The 13,071-nt window shown below is 43.4% G+C and overlaps 1 protein-coding gene across 2 annotated transcripts in view; it reads right to left on the bottom strand.

Annotated features, from left to right (window-relative positions):
• The window catches only part of negr1 (neuronal growth regulator 1), a 202,339-nt gene that overhangs the window by 46,781 nt on the left and 142,487 nt on the right, over positions 1-13,071 (bottom strand). The window lies entirely within an intron of this gene.

Raw genomic sequence — 13,071 nt, forward strand, 5'->3', positions numbered from 1 at the left:
ATTGTATTTGGTCTTCTTCATTGCCTACACATAGAAATACAACAATTAGTATTTTTATCGGCTATTGTTCCTACAAATTTACATTGCAGGCCCGCTCATAGAAATTGCTGGGCCCCTGAAAAGGTCCAGTGAATGGGCCCACCCCAAGTATGGCTTTACTTACATTAACGCACGTGCGTGTGTGATCTCTCCTACATAAAACATTATACAGTTAGGTCCATAAGTATTTGGACATTGACACAATTTTCATCATTTTGGCTCTGTATACCACCACAATGAATTTGAAATGAAACAATCAAGATGTGCTTTAAGTGCAGACTTTCAGCTTTAATTTCAGGGTATTTACATCCAAATCAGGTGAACGGTGTAGGAATTACAATACATTTTATATGTGGCCCCCCCCTTTTTAAGGGACTAAAAGTAATTGGACAACTGGCTGCTCAGCTGGTGTATGTTATTCCCTCATAAAGGGAGTTCGTTATTTCATTGACAAGGAGCAGATAAAAGGTCTAGAGTTCATTTCAAGTATGGTAATTGTGTTTGGAATCTGTTGCTGTCAACTCTCAATATGAAGTCCAAAGAGCTGTCACCATCAGTGAAGCAAGCCATCGTTAGGCTGAAAAATCAAAACAAACCTATCAGAGAGATAGCAAAAACATTAGGTGTGGCCAAATCAACTGTTTGGTACATTCTTAAAAATAAAGAACGCACTGGTGAGCTCAGCAACACCAAAAGACCCGGAAGACCACGGAAAACAACTGTGGTGGATGACAAAAGAATTCTTTCCCTGGTGAAGAAAAACCCCTTCACAACAGTTGGCCAGATCAAGAACACTCTCCAGGAGGTAGGCGTATCTGTGTCAAAGTCAACAATTAAGAGAAGACTTCACCAGAGTAAATACAGAGGGTTCACCACAAGATGTAAACCATTGGTGAGTCTCAAAAACAGGAAGACCAGATTAGAGTTTGCCAAAAAACATCTAAAAGAGCCTGTACAGTTCTGGAACAACATCCTATGGACAGATGAGACCAAGATCAACTTGTACCAGAATGATGGGAAGAGAAGAGTATGGAGAAGGGAAGGAACTGCTCATGATCCAAAGCATACCACCTCATCAGTGAAGCATGGTGGAGGTAGTGTTATGGCGTGGGCATGTATGGCTGCCAATGGAACTGGTTCCCTTGTATTTATCGATGATGTGACTGCTGACAAAAGCAGTAGGATGAATTCTGAAGTGTTTCGGGCAATATTATCTGCTCAGATTCAGCCAAATGCTTCAGAACTCATAGGACGGCGCTTCACAGTGCAGATGGACAATGACCCGAAGCATACTGCGAAAGCAACCAAAGAGTTTTTTAAGTCAAAGAAGTGGAATGTTCTGCAATGGCCAAGTCAATCACCTGAACTAAATCCAATTGAGCATGCATTTCACTTGCTAAAGACAAAAATGAAGGGAAAATGCCCCAAGAACAAGCAGGAACTGAAGACAGTTGCAGTAGAGGCCTGGCAGAGCATCACCAGGGACGAAACCCAGCGTCTGGTGATGTCTATGGGTTCCAGACTTCAGGCTGTCATTGACTGCAAAGGATTTGCAACCAAGTATTAAAAGTGACAAATAGATTTATGATTATGTTAGTTTGTCCAATTATTTTTGGTCCCTTAAAAAGGGGGGGGGCACATATAAAATGGGTTGTAATTCCTACACCGTTCACCTGATTTGGATGTAAATACCCTGAAATTAAAGCTGAAAGTCTGCACTTAAAGCACATCTTGATTGTTTCATTTCAAATCCATTGTGGTGGTATACAGAGCCAAAATGATGAAAATTGTGTCAATGTCCAAATACTTATGGACCTAACTGTATAAACTGAGAGAGAATTACTCAGTGATGAGCAAGCCCAAACTAAATCTGCAGATTTCTTTCACATTTTCTGCGGTATTCAGACTGAAAATCTGTGGAATCCCGCCAGCCTTACTGTTCTTATGTCGGAGGGACCGAAGATTATTGCTGGCACCGCGGCTGGGCCCCAGAAATCTTTCCCCCCTTTCCCCCCTCATGGGCGGGCCTGCCTGTGAGTGACCATGTACCTCCTGTAACTGGTGTTCCAGCAAATCAATTTCAAGATTGTAGGGGGTTAATATTGGCAAAACAACCGCAATGCAACAGTAAATGACACAATGAGGTGTGAGAGCCATCAAATTGAGACTCCATCCAGTAACTCAGATTTTAGCATATGAGAGGTGGTGGCAGGTTGACACCCCGCCTTACAAGATCAGCCTTTATTCTTCGCCCTAACTATACCATCTCTTGGTCAGTTTGTGGCACTTGCTTCATGAGATGCAGTTTGTACAACTCCTTTACTGGTAACTGGGAATACATGAGATTACATTAAATTCCACAGTTCCTCATGCAGAATGCACCTGCCATTAAATGAAAATATCACTGTGTACAGCATCCATGCTCTGTTCAACAGGATCAGAATGTGCAAATCGGTTTCTATTAATTATTCTCATAATTTCAGTGTAACTGAAAATCCCACACAAGCCTGTAAAATAAAGTAGGCTACATTGGGAGAGAACTACCAGTAGCTACCATACTTAAGCATCTCTACATCCATCTCTGTGGCAGCAGTCAACGTAAGTAACTGGCTTCCCCAATGTTATAGGTGCAATATACTGATCCCCATTGGTTTATCCAGGCCCACTGGAAGACTCAGGGGGTGACTGCCTGGTGCCCCCAGGGTTGAAAACACATGTCTTAAGTGCCCTACTGTCTGCCATTCACATTGAGAAATATGCTTGAGTGCCCCGTGCCCTTACTTCCAATGGAAAAGGGTGCTGTTATGAAGTGCCCTTCATGCTGCCCCTACATGACAGTGTCCCAAATGGTGCCATTTCCAAAGAAGACGATTAGATGCTGTGCCCAACAGTCTCCCGTACAATGTGCCCACTAGGGCATGCTTTGCCAAAGTAAGGCTGTGACGACACTTGGAGTGTCATCCCATTCCCATTGTTACACTGGTGAGACCCCATGTCGTGCAGTAGCAGCCCTTTAAATGTTTGCGCCCCTGCCCTTCAAACAGCCACAGTCTGCCACTGTCAAAGCCCCATCTGGACCTGTGGAGGCAGACTATGTTAATTGGAAATATTTTCATACACATACATTTAGGTTATGGCGCAGCTGTCCATTCACTGTCAGACAGAATAGTAATAATTGGTTTTGTATTAACCCTCGTGCTGCCTTCGGGTCACATGACCCAAAGGTTCATAACGAACCATCGTTGTGTTTACCCAATTTTACCCAATACAAAAACAAATAAAAATTATTTTCTTTTAACCTTTGCAATGTGGGGGGTCTGAGACAGCCCAACGGTTAAAAGAAAATGCTTCACTTTGTTTTTGTATGTGGTAAAGTTGTCGTAATACGACGGTGGGTCACAATGACTGATGGGTCAGAATGACCCGAAGATAACAAAAGGGTTAAATATGCACACATAATATAATAATTATATATTCTTAGTCATGCTGAGCTATTTTAAATGTTCTGCCAAGCAAAGTGTGCTACAGTTTCGGTCACCTTCTGCGGACCTGTGCAATAATAAATAATAACTAGAGAGGGTACAATTTCTGGAGAAATTGTAGGGTGTGCTTGCTTACGTCGGTTGCACAGGGGTCTGTTTTTGAATGACATCTTTACAACATTTCTGTATATGTTATATAAAAATGCATACTTATTATTTATAAAGATTACATAGATTTAAAAGCATTTTTTTTTTGCTGCTCATTTACAACTGAAAATACGAGTGAAGTTTAGAATTAAATATATGTCTTCTCATTTCCCCTGCAAGAGGCAGCCTCATAGTTGAATCAAAACGAATAAATTTGGCAGACCGGTGTAAACATTTACCTAATCTCTATGACTTAAACGTCCTTTTAAGTTTTTCCCTTATCGTGATATTTTCAGGCATTTAGCCTACTCATTGCATTCATTCATTAATACAGGGCTCTTGCAGGTTTCAGTAAGTCAAATTTAAGACCTTTTTAAGACATTTTAAGACCATAAAGATTGACATTTAAGACCTACACGATGCATTACCCCAAAAAATATTCAAATCAAAGAAATTCTGAAAAAAACATTTCATTTCAATGAATTCAGTCATTGAAAAAGCATACATTTAATTTACAGATAAAACAATCACATTAGTAATTTTGGAATATTTTTTGGGCAAAGTTTGCAGCGAGCCTTGTACCTGGAGCTAGGTACCGCTTGTAACCAACAGCGGAAATCGCTGTGATCTAGCCATGTCTCGTTGAAAGTACATTTTCCCATTTTCCACACGTAGCCGAACTTTAACAAACTCTGAATGATAAATATGCCCCCCAAAACGTAAATAAGCTTGACATTTATTTAGTGGAAAATCGCTCATTCATAAAAAGCTCACTGGTAGCGATCATTGTCAGTAACAACGCAAAATGCGATATACAGACCCTCCAGGAATTCGCGATGTTGCGATTGCACCAATTCACGCAAATTCAACGATTCCCCGCAAATTCAGCGCAACATTGCAATTTTAAACAATCACCTCAATTTTCCCGCAACTTTTACGTGTGAACGTGTTTATTGAACGAAAGTTCATGAACTCGTTGATAATTTCGGAGAACGTGAACTGAACGTATTGTATTACTGCCTGATGAACAATACTGTGAATGCGTTCATTCTGGTGTCTGTGAACTCTTTCACTCTTTAATTTCGTTCAATAAGGTGCCAGATTTCTAGAGACTTCCAGGCGAAAAACACACCCGTAACAGTCCTGTATGCAGGGTTGCCCAACCAGTCAATTGCTGCGTGTGCTTTCTTCTACTGTCTATGCCTGGCAAGCGTGAGAGCGCCGAGTTGCGTAGAGGCCGAGAGCGGTATTGCAGACAGATAGATTTCAATCTTTTTTGTTTAAAAAAGGGATATTCCTCCCTTCAATGCATGCGAATGTAAATCCTGGTTGGATAAAAAATGGGATATGATGAAAATTGGCATGTTGGTAAGGTTATTTAGGGGACCATTTCTCAATGGTTTTATTCTTTGATGAATGTTTGTTAATTACTTAATTTTCAACCAATAACAACCAATACAACCAATTAAAATTACAAAAAGGGAAATTCACAACTTTTTATTGCAACTTTCACTTGCTCCCGCAATTTCATCGCAACAAACACCTAAAAAACACCGCAACTTTCACCGCAACTTTTTGGAAAAGCTCCCGCAAAATCAGGAATTTTTGCCTGCAACTATCACAAAAAAGGCCCGCGAAATCCTGGGGGGACTGGATATAGCCCTGTGTGGAGAAGCTGCCCCGGTAAATTGTACTACTACGGTACAGTACTAGACTACTGCTGTGTTCGTCTTGGTAGCGATTGCGTTGGTTGAATTCGTTTTAACGTTCCGTTGTACGGTTTAGGCTGAAATTAATTATTTTCATGAACAGATTGACAAAGTTTAGGCTGTGGCAATGAAGTTCAGGTTAGTAGTCAGATAGTTTCACCTATTGAAAGACTTTTGATTTAAGTAAGGGGAGTGCCGAACATGTTCTGTCGCCGTTTGACTACACACACATCTACATCTACACAGCCTAAACAGCTGTGTACTGTAACGCTAGATGTTTTTGTAGTGTGTCTTGCGTAGGCTACAGCGTTGCTGTGAGCAACACTGGTTTGAAACCACAGGTAATGATAATTTCACCCACAAATCGTTTACTTGTAATCTAATGTCATAATAAATCCTACAACGAAAATGTATTTGTGAGGAATGTTTATTTTAACGATTGAAAACAGATGCATCATAGACCACTGTAGTATGTGTTGCCTGGGCAACAGAGGCTAATGTCCTGATGCTAATACTTCAGTGAAATAGTAGACTACTGTTTCCGAAAGTAGATGTACTTCCTTAATAATATCATCTTATATTGTACTTTACACATCACAATTGTGTGTCATATCACAAAGTAAAATATAATAAATATAAATGTGAGAGAACAAAGGTTGTGTTCTTGAGCACACCCAATTATATATTCAGGGCTCTCAAGTTTTGAAGACAGGCAAGAGTGACATTCTCATCCCGTGAGGGGTTCAAAATGAATGAATGAATTGCTTTTTACCTGACATCTTTGAAAGGCAGCAATGATTAATGCATCCATGGCCAGGATATAATTATAAAATATGACATTATTTTAAAAGTGACCTATAACATCGACTATGCAAAACACTTAAATGTATTTAGTGCTAATAAAATTATTACGCCTATTTGGAAAGAGATGTTTATAATGTGACAATATGTCAGTCATCGTGTGATAACGAAAATATGACTAGGCCAATTTTATTTAACAGACGTCGTATTGCAAACTCCGTCAGATGCATCGGGCCATGTTCGTCCCGCACTGGGTACGAACTTGCCACCTCTGACATCCCAAGTGCCCCCACTACCAACTACGCCAACGAAAAGCTAGTAATCCGTCGACGCGGGTGGCCTGTTACATTCCTGACGAGTGAGTTTCACCGATACACCGATGGTTGAGGTCAGAGAAAGAACAGGTTTAGCAAGGCGGTGAGGGAGGCTAAACGACTGTACTCAGAGAGACTAAAACACCAATTCTCTGCAAACGACTCTGCTTCTGTCTGGAGAGGGCTCAGGCAGATTACCAACTACAAGCCCAGAGCCCCCCACTCCACTAACAACTCCCGCCTGGCCAACGACCTGAATGAGTTCTACTGCAGATTTGAAAGACAATTGGACAGTCCTGAACTACCCCTTCCCACCCAGGAGGCCTCCCCCCTCCCCCCTCTACAGTGACGACTCTCTCCATTCAGGAGGGTGAAGTTAACAGACTTTTCAAGAGGCAGAATCCCCGCAAAGCAGCTGGGCCGGACTCTGTCTCTCCAGCCACCCTCAAGCACTGCGCTGACCAGCTGTCTCCGGTGTTTACCTACATCTTTAACACCTCCCTTGAGACATGCCATGTGCCAGCCTGTCTCAAGTCCTCCACCATCATCCCTGTGCCCAAAAAGCCAAGGCCAACAGGACATAATGACTACAGACCCGTCGCCCTGACCTCTGTGGTAATGAAGTCTTTCGAGTGCCTGGTGCTGGCACACCTTAAATCCATCACTGACCCTCTACTGGACCCACTGCAGTTTGCCTACAGAGCCAACAGGTCTGTGGACGATGCAGTTAACATGGCCCTCCACTTCACCCTACAGCACCTGGACTCCCCAGCATCCTATGCCAGGATCCTGTTTGTGGACTTCAGCTCTGCCTTCAATACCATCATCCCCGCCCTGCTTCAGGACAAGCTCTCCCAGCTGTATGTGCCTGATTCCACCTGCAGGTGGATCACAGACTTCCTGTCTGACAGGAAGCAGTGCGTTAAGCTGGGAACACAAGTCTCTGACTCCCGGTCCATCAGCACCGGATCACCTCAGGGCTGCGTCCTTTCTCCTCTGCTCTTCTCCCTGTACACCAACAGTTGCACCTCCAGTCATCCGTCCGTCAAACTCCTGAAGTTTGCGGACGACACCACCCTTATTGGGCTCATCTCTGGTGGAGACGAGTCTGATTATAGGTGGGAAGCGGCCAACCTGGTGACCTGGTGCAGCCAGAACAACTTAGAGCTCAATGCTCTTAAGACAGTGGAGATGGTTGTGGACTTCAGGAGGAACACAGCCCCACTCACCCCCATCACCCTGTGTGACTCCCCAGTCAACACTGTGGAGTCCTTCCTTTTCCTGGGCACTATCCTCTCCCAGGACCTCAAGTGGGAACTGAACATCAGCTCCCTCATCAAGAAAGCACAACAGAGGATGTACTTCCTTCGGCAGCTGAAGAAGTTCAACCTGCCAAAGACAATGATGGTGCACTTCTATTCAGCCATCATTGAGTCCATCCTCACCTCCTCCATCACCGTCTGGTACGCTGCTGCCACTGCCAAGGACAAGAGCAGACTGCAGCGTATCATCCGCACTGCTGAGAAGGTGATTGGCTGCAATCTGCCTACCCTCGAGGACCTGCACACCTCGAGGACCCTGAGGCGAGCGAGGAAGATTGTGGCCGACTCCTCCCACCCTGGACACTCCCTGTTTCAGTCACTCCCCTCTGGCAGAAGGCTGCGCTCCATCAGGACCAATACCTCACGCCACAAAAACAGTTTCTTCCCTTCCGCTGTTGGCCTCTTCAACAAGGCCAAGGGACCACACTGACTCTAATGACATCTTGCTTAAAACACACTGCTTTTTGCACTGCACTTTTTATAACAGTAGTCAAGTTGTCATTGTTTGTGTCAAACAAGTTGTGAATTTGTTGTAACATTAAAACAGGAGATCATGACTTAGCCTACTCTGCTAGAGCTCGTGGTTTGCTCTGTAGGTGAACGAAACTTTCGGAAGACGTAGCAGAATCACGTGAAACATTACAGGATATGATTTTTTTTCCATTGGTTGTTGCATTAAACCTTACCCAGATACAATCGTGCTATTTTTGGCTATTGTGTAGACCCTTTCTTTTTTTTTGATTGGCTGATAAGTGGCAGGCTCGACTAAGAACTCCAGGGGAGACGCTTGATTCCTGCCGGTTCTATAGTGAGAGTGGCACGGCCAGAGGAATTTTGGTTTGGTGCTGCGGCATATTAAATATATAATAAATATTTTTTTTCTGCGTGAGAAATACAATGTGTGGCGGGAGGGCGTGACAAAAGACCGAAATGAGTGACTGTCACGCTCAATGCGTGACACTTGAGAGCCATGTATATTATACAGTATACAGAATATACAGTATATGAATGAGAGTTTACGTGTACTGTACTTACCAGAAAAACCCAAAGACCTACCGATCTGTTCCCAGATGGACTCTTTTATTTGTATATTTGCGTATCTTTTATTACTCATGTCGTATAACTCTGAGTAGTACGATACGGCAATTATAAGTGGTTCGACTGGTACCTTGTCCATCTTGGTCTATTTTGGGGGCACCGGTAACTACGGTAGAAGGTTACTTGGGAAGGTACACGCGTACCTACTCTCCTCGTCCTGATTGGTCAGCTGTCAGAAAGGCGCTTGAAGTCACCCAGCGCTTTTTAGAAAAGTTAAGAAAATGTAACTAAAAAAGGCGTCGGGCGCAGTGCTTTTTTTTTGAAGTTTTTAAAAGGCGGCCGCTTTTTTAAAAAGGCGTTGAAGGCAGCGCTTTTTTCTGAAAGAATAAGTCAAGTGTGAACACGGCCTAAGACAACACAAGGGTTAAGTTTTTTGCCGATCCTCAAAATTACTTTGACTTGTATACGATCAAAGGCACATTGCCTGGCAACAACAAAAACAACAAAAGCACATTTGGACTAAGGGCCCACAAAGAGATGACATTCTTTCAAGCTGTGATTGATAATCACAACGAATGGGACAAGACATTCATCATTCCACTAGCACACATGCCTGCAGGATTTAGCAGTAGAAGAGTTTCATTTCACTACCTTTTGGTCTTTTCTCATCTTAGCCCTAAGCAATGGGAGTAAGGTACGGTGACATAGACAGAGAAGCCCTTTCAGCTTTATGACAAGGTGGGCTGAAAATTAGAGCTACATTAAGGGATAAGTTAGATGAGTTATCAAAAAAATTGAAGAGACAATTTATTGTATCTATGAATAGGAAAATGAAAAAAAGCTGGTAATGGTAATGATTCAAAACAGTACATTTCAAATGTTTTCATGAGAAGCTTGTCCAAAATCTGTAGGACAAAACAGGACAGATAGGAAATCAATGACAAAGCAGATACAAATCTGAGACAACCTATTATTTCCTCTTTCAAAACACAAGCAAATGTTCTGCTTTAAAGCCTGTTTGTTAAGCGATGAGGAACTCCTTCAATACAATTTTCTTATTGAAGTGCTGTACACAAGGTGAGGGAAAATAACCAATATTAGACCCCTTTGGAATCTGAATCTGACTCTGATCTTAAAAATAATATTGCTTTAAATATTTTCCTTTATTTTACATTAACCATATTATATTGCTTCTATGGCAGTTAGTATAAAACTAAAGAACTTCTGCTCAACCCTAGATGAAATGTGGGTTGCAAATGATCTTGAAAAATGGCACTTGGTGTGATTGTAACAAGCAAACCAAAACAGTCAACCATTTAGCAGTGTCAATACTACAAAGAAAGAAAAATCTACAATTTCTTCGCCACAGAACATCAACGATCTATTGTTTCCATTTAAAATGCACCTGGCTCATCAAACTATATTGACTGAAAAGCTATTCCATGTCACGTGATGATTTCCCATTCCAGTAGGCAGGCTGCACAGATTGCTTGTCATTTTTTATTAGAAGATTCATGTGGATCATGAAGAAAGCGTGAGTCAGGTGGCTGAGCGGTTAGGGATGCGGGCTAGTAATCTGAAGGTTGCCAGTTCGATGCCATGCCAAATGACGTTGTGTCCTTGGGCATCGCACTTCACCCTACTTGCCTCAGGGGAGAATGTCCCTCTGGATAAGAGCGTCTGCTAAATGACTAAATGTCCCTGTACTTACTGTAAGTCGATCTGGATAAGAGCATCTGCTAAATGACTAAATGTAAACGTAAAGCACAGAGAAGAGCAAAAGTAATAAAAACAGAGAATTTGAGAAAGAAATGATCTCAACAGTGTCACAAGAGAGCTGTCATAGAAAGTTTATTAATGTTGTTATTTGTGCATTCACAAACAGGAGACTCAAGCTCACCCTTGACAACATGCACTATCTATAGTACATTTATCTTTAATGGCAGGGACTGGTGTGATGAGGACAGACCAATATTAAGAGCCGAAAGCACAGCCTAGTAAGCAATTGAAAAACCTGTTCATGTTTCCTAGCCAATGTACATCAAGGAAAAATATTGTTAAATTACATATAAATAACAGCTCATCTTATAAGTCCTTGTCTAACAACATCGCCTTCTGTCCTCTTGAAATGTACACAAACACACGCACACAGAGCAATTGGCAGATAAAACCAGAGAACAAATACATTGACAACATTTCATAGAATCAGTGTATCACAAACGGACTGGTCACATATTCAGAATCAGAATTCGGTTTATTCGCCATGTATGTTATACAAACACAGAATTTACTGTGGCAGGGAGGTGTAAACACTAAACATATACGAATCTTAAATTAAGTAAAGGTACAGAAGTTTAACTATTCCTAAGAACTAAACAATCTAAGAATAAAATATATATAAAAATAAGAATAAGAATAAGAATGAGCAGCATGAGTGGTCAACATAGTGCAATAGTGCAATCAGATACTGGGTTAAATAATGAATGAATGTCAATGGGAGTCCTTGGCCTTGTTGAAGAGGCCAGTAGCAGATGGAAAGAAACTGTTCTTATGGCGTGAGGTTTTGGTCTTGATGGACCGCAGACTTCTGCCGGAGGGGAGTAGCTGGAACAGGGAGTGGCCAGGGTGGGAGGGGTCGGCCACAATCTTCCTCGCACGCCTCAGGGTCCTCGAGGTATGCAGGTCCTCGAAGGTAGGCAGATTGCAGCCGATCACCTTCTCAGCAGTGCGGATGATACGCTGCAGTCTGCTCTTGTCCTTGGCAGTGGCAGCAGCGTACCAGATGGTAATGGAAGAGGTGAGGATGGACTCAATGATGGCTGTGTAGAAGTGCACCATCATTGTCTTTGGCAGGTTTAATTTCTTCAGCTGCCGTAGGAAGTACATCCTCTGTTGTGCTTTTTTGGTGAGGGAGCTGATGTTCAGTTCCCACTTGAGGTCCTGGGAGAGGATGGTGCCCAGGAAGCGGAAGGACTCCACAGTGTTGACTGGGGAGTCGCACAGGGTAATGGGGGTGAGTGGGGCTGTATTCTTCCTGAAGTCCACAACCATCTCCATTGTCTTAAGAGCATTGAGCTCTAAGTTGTTCTGGCTGCACCAAGTCACCAGGTTGTCAGCTTCCCACCTATAATCAGACTCGTCCCCGTCAGAGATGAGCCCAATGAGGGTGGTGTCGTCCGCAAACTTCAGAAGTTTGACAGACGGATGACTGGAGGTGCAACTGTTGGTGTACAGGGAGAAGAGCAGAGGGGAAAGGACGCAGCCCTGAGGAGATCCGGTGCTGATGGACCGGGAGTCAGAGAGTTGTGTTCCCAGCTTGACGCACTGCTTCCTGTCAGACAGAAAGTCTGTGATCCACCTGCAGGTCTGTGATCCACCTGCAGGTGGAGTCGGGCACGTTCAGCTGGGAGAGCTTGTCCTGAAGCAGGGCGGGGATGATGGTGCTGAAGGCAGAGCTGAAATCCACAAACAGGATCCTGGCGTAGGATGCTGGGGAGTCCAGGTGCTGTAGGGTGAAGTGGAGGGCCATGTTAATGGCGTCATCCACCGACCTGTTGGCTCCGTAGTCAAACTGCAGTGGGTCCATGAAAAGGTCGGTGATGGATTTGAGGTGTCAGGGCGACGGGTCTGTAGTCATTGAGTCCTGTTGGCCTTGGCTTTTTGGGCACAGGGATGATGGTGGAGGACTTGAGACAGGCTGGCACATGGCATATCTCTAGGGAGGTGTTAAAGATGTTGGTAAACACCGGAGACAGCTGGTCAGCGCAGTGCTTGAGGGTGGCAGGAGAGACAGAGTCCGGCCCAGCTGCTTTGCGGTGGTTCTCCCTCTTGAAAAGTCTGTTAACTTCACTCTCCTGAATGGAGAGAGTCGTCACTGTAGAGGGGGAGGCCTCTTGGGTGGGAGGGGGTAGATCAGGACAGTCCAATTGTCTTTCAAATCTACAGTAGAACTTGTTCAGAGTTCAGAGTGGGGGGCTCTGTTTTAGGGAGTTCGTGGCTGAGATTACCTTTTTTAAAGTCGCCGAGTACGCTAACAAGGGAATCCGGGTTTGCTCGCTCCACACTCAGAATCTGGTCGGCGAGCATGCATTGGGCCTCTTTAACCTGTGGACCCGGCGCCATGTAGACTCTGACCAAAATGAGTGACGCAAATTCTCTTGGCGAGTAAAAAGGTTTACAGTTTATAAAAAATGATTCCAGATCCGGAGAATAATGTTGT

This window comes from Osmerus mordax, chromosome 26 (genome assembly GCF_038355195.1).
Source record: "Osmerus mordax isolate fOsmMor3 chromosome 26, fOsmMor3.pri, whole genome shotgun sequence".
NCBI lineage: Eukaryota > Metazoa > Chordata > Actinopteri > Osmeriformes > Osmeridae > Osmerus > Osmerus mordax.